We start from the raw sequence: 3,895 nt of genomic DNA, 5'->3' as shown, positions 1-3,895 counted from the left end.
AAAAAACAAACGGTCTGAAAATAAAAACGTCTGGCCGGTTCAGACTTAAGAGGCATTAAGTGGTTTTTTTCAAAAAACAAACAAGCCCTAAGTACTCTTTTCTCAACTAGAGCCTCTGGTTTTAAAGACCAGAGCCTCTGGATTCAAGGTCTTTGAAACCAAAGCCCTCTGGTCTCAAAGGCACATCCATTCTACCACCACATACATACATTTAACCAATTTTTCATATTTCTTTGCATCGCCTTTGCAACCAGAGCCATCTGGTCTCAAAGGTTCCATCTTTTCATACCATTTTGCATACACTTCACCATTCTTTCATAACTAATTTTTTTACCATTACAACAAGTTCTAAAGACCAGAGCCTATGGATTTGTTGTCTTTGGAACCAGCGCCCTCTGATCTCAAAGACCCACTCATTTTCATGTCCACTCTCATACTTAGCCACATTTCATACCATTCTTTCATTATCATTCACAACCAGAGCCTCTGGTTGTATAGACCAGAGCCTCTGGTCATTAAAATGACCCTACCAATTGGTTCAAGGGGGAGTTTTAAACTCAATCTCCTCCCCATGCGTCATTCAAGGGGAAGCTTTTCATTCATCATAAAGAACTTTCCATTGCATAAATATGCATTTTCCATCCCAGAGCCTCTGGTTCTACTATCCAGAGCCTCTAGACACCAAAATGCTAGATAAACGATGAATAAGACATGTACATGCAACCAGAGCCCCTTTGGTCCTACATCATGGGTTGTCCATGCTTAACCAGAGCCTCTGGTTTGTCTATCCAAGGTTCATTATTCATACAACCCAACAATTCATCAATTAACTTATTCATCAAGTTCAACCAGAGACCTCTGGTTCCTCATCCAAAAAGGTTATGTTTAACCAGAGACCTCTGGTTCCCCATCCAATGTGTCATGACCAACCAGAGCCCCTCTGGTTCCATGACAAAACAATTTTCATCCAAAAAACCCATCTTAATTGCAAACTCGTTAATGATTATACAAAATTACAACTTTTGTGACTAAAAACTATACTTCATGGGTTTTTAGAAGACCAAAACTTCGTAATTAGTATTAATCTTACAATTAGAGGGAATTTTAAATTGTTTTTGGAACGATATTTCAAGAGATATTATTTGGAATAACTTTTAATTACTCCAAATAATCCAAATGTCACCTTACACAAAAGTCTACCACATTTACAGGTTGTTCCCCATAAACCTCTTCACATTACCCATTCACCCTCCCCATGACGACACGTGTCCTCCCACATTAATGGCACAGTATCGTCAAAACGGCCCACGATCCCCAGTAAATCACCTTTTTGCCAAACGTCTCCCACTCTCATGATTACCATTTAAATATATTTTTTGCATGTTCCCCTCCTCCACCTATAAATACCCATCTTCCCCACAACACTTCCTCTTTACGCTCCCAAAACCTGCAACTACCTACAGACGAACTGAAAAACTCAAAACCTGCAACCTCAACTAGCAATGGCCTCCTTCGCCTCTCACGAATCAAACAACAACGACAGCCATGTGCAATCAACCGGCGCTGACAGCCGTGCACTGGTATTTCTTCCTTTAAAACCAAACAACCACGTGATCGACCTTCGAACCAACCTGTTTGAAGACAGGTTTGCCATCATGATAGAGTTCTTCTAGAACTGTGTGCTACAACCGGCGGTGACATTAACCGACAATGGTGTACCGCTCAAGTACATCCAACAATACTGGCAGACTTGTGAGTATATCCCCGACAACCGTGGAATCATGGGAGATATTGATGCCCCAAACGACATGATCTGTTCCGTCAAAATATCCCGGGCAAAGGTCTCTAGAGTCCTTTGCATTCCCACACGCTAAGAACTTTGTATTGACCACTACTCCGAACCACCCACGAGCTCCGACATCCTCTGCTTCATTCGCATGCTAGGTTACAATCGTGACCTACGCAATGCCTCTGATTTTAATAGGCAATTCCTCCCCCAATGTGGAATATGTTCTTTTCCATATTGAACAGAGCCCTAACTTGCAAACTGGGATCGATGGATCTGGGCAACATCAACATAATGACCATCATGTACGGCCTCTTCTTCAACCTACCGTTGGACTACGCTTTCCTCATCTACAACGAAATTCATGCAGCGGTAATCAAGAAGTGCAAGCTCAAGGCCGCAGGAAAGCCACTATCGTTCGTGCTCTTCCCACTATTCCTCGCTCTCTTCATAAGGGATGTGATGAGGAGAAACGAACTACCGATCGATGAACCATTCACCCCACAGTTTATAATGAATGGTCATCACCCAACAATCTCCAAGGACGGTTACACCACCGAGAGGACAGTCTCTCGTGCCATGCTCAGCGTCATACCAGAGACGTCTCAGATTAGGCAGACCTACGAACGCTCTCTACTATCCCGTAAACCAAAGGCAGCTACCCCAAAGCACATAGACCCATCCCCTGACAATATCGAGGTAGCATAGGAGTCGTCCTCATCGGATGATGAAGATGATGATGATGACACTCCTTGTGCATCCCCCAGCCCTTCACATACAATACCCATCCCCACTACCCAAAGGGCAACCACCACCACTACCCCTGGCAATCAAGGCCGAAGGGGTATTGAACAAGGATGGCCCAGTCTAATCCCACAACCAGCCAGCCATCCAGAGGCCATTCTTCGGGCCTCTGGAGATGATACAGCCGACGAACCTCACCATCCATCGCCCCCTCCTAACAGATGGGCGATGAAGAAATAAGAGCCACTTCGCCTCATGGCTTGCCACTACCATTCACACACCCAGAAGCATGTGTTGCTTCTGGCATTGCTGATCCAAACGATCGTTCAGAGCGATCTCATGTTCGTGCACCTCACCCCCTTCGATACTTGATCTATCGAAGGGAAAACACATCTACTTCTCTTCCTTGGCCTCTGAAGCCGAAGAAGAAGAGGAAGTTGTAGCAACATCAAGAGATAGCTCCTCACTAGAGGGCTATCAAGGACATGATGGAAGTCCTTAACGGCCCACATTTTCATAAGGCCATGAAGGCGCCTCTGGAGCTGAGGCTCAACCTGCAGCATCCGTTGCTGCAGGGGTTACCCATGTGGCTGATCTGGTCACAAGGGCTGAGTTCCAAGCCTTTGTAGACTCGATCCAGCGGTCCTTGGAAGACCTAAAACTCATCATACAAGGGACTGTCGACAACCCTCCATCCATCGACATCACCCCCCTTCGACAGTCCCTTGCAACCCTTGAAACCCAAAAACGAGACAACACAACCCGTCTCCAAATGCTCCAACAGACAGTCACCCAAAACAACAGCACCACCTCATCCCTTGCCACCCAACGAAACCAACTCCTCATTCACTCCATCGCCACCCTCACGGCCCAGGCAACTGCGACCTATGAGACTTTAGTCTTAATCACTACCCAACTTAACACCATCTCCCAAACCATAAACACCCACCCAGCCACCATCACATCTCAAACCCACAACCTACCCCACCCCCAACTTCATCCATCGATGAAAAATTAGCCTCTCTTTCTACCCAAATGACCACCATCCAAAACACCCTCTCCTCCCTCCCAGCCACCATACTAGCCAACATACCCCAACCTCCTCCTCCTCAACCTCCCTCTGCAGGCCCATCCTTTGATGAAGCCTTCTCTTCCTTCACTGCAAAGGTGAGGAAAATCATTGCCAACCTTCCCATTCCTCCATCAACATCCACCTCCACCTCCGTGCCCCCACCCGCTTCATCATCGAGCACGAAGTTTGCCACCAGAGCCGATCTAAGGGCTCTATCAAAGGCACTTATCTCATCATTCAATGAGATAAGTGCAAAGTTTGCTGCTAGGTCGGTTGAGCCTACAAATGCGTTG

This window comes from Cynara cardunculus, unplaced genomic scaffold (genome assembly GCF_001531365.2).
Source record: "Cynara cardunculus var. scolymus isolate 2C unplaced genomic scaffold, CcrdV1 Un_Scaffold_4976, whole genome shotgun sequence".
NCBI classification, from domain to species: domain Eukaryota; kingdom Viridiplantae; phylum Streptophyta; class Magnoliopsida; order Asterales; family Asteraceae; genus Cynara; species Cynara cardunculus.
Note: the sequence above shows the minus strand (reverse complement) of the source record.